This window comes from Morus notabilis, unplaced genomic scaffold (genome assembly GCF_000414095.1).
Source record: "Morus notabilis unplaced genomic scaffold, ASM41409v2 Scaffold42, whole genome shotgun sequence".
Lineage (NCBI taxonomy): Eukaryota > Viridiplantae > Streptophyta > Magnoliopsida > Rosales > Moraceae > Morus > Morus notabilis.
In genome coordinates this window covers 222,437-222,947 of record NW_010360565.1, presented here as the reverse complement: position 1 = coordinate 222,947, position 511 = coordinate 222,437, and positions in this window count along the sequence as shown.

The window sequence follows — 511 nt, the reverse complement described above, 5'->3', positions numbered from 1 at the left end:
TTAATCCTGAGTTCTTAACAAACTCCTATTTATGGATTTATGTCTTTTGATTTACTCGGTACAGATTCCGAGACCCTTAATCCTATTCCTTGTATTTTGGAGACATGATGAAATAGGTAGCTGAGAATTTTATTATACGAGATAGAATCCATTCCTTCTTGAGAAAGAAGTAGATAAATAATTCTCTTGAGTGTTGATTCGGTACTTGGATTAGTAAGAGCGCTCTGGTTCATGAATGTGTTTTATGAATCACTATCCATTAGAGAATCAATGGTACTCAAGGATGAAGATATAATTAGAGAGGTTAACAAATTTTACCTGACTCTAATTATGAATTATTATGGAGGATTGATCTATATGTAATGACTATATCAAATGGACACTTCACAGTTTAGAAGTAATTAATGTCTATAATTTCAAGAGTTCAATTCCAAGTTTATAGTGGAGTAACTATTGGAATTAATAGAATTAATTAATTAATTAAAGTGTTTAATTAATTATTAATTTTATT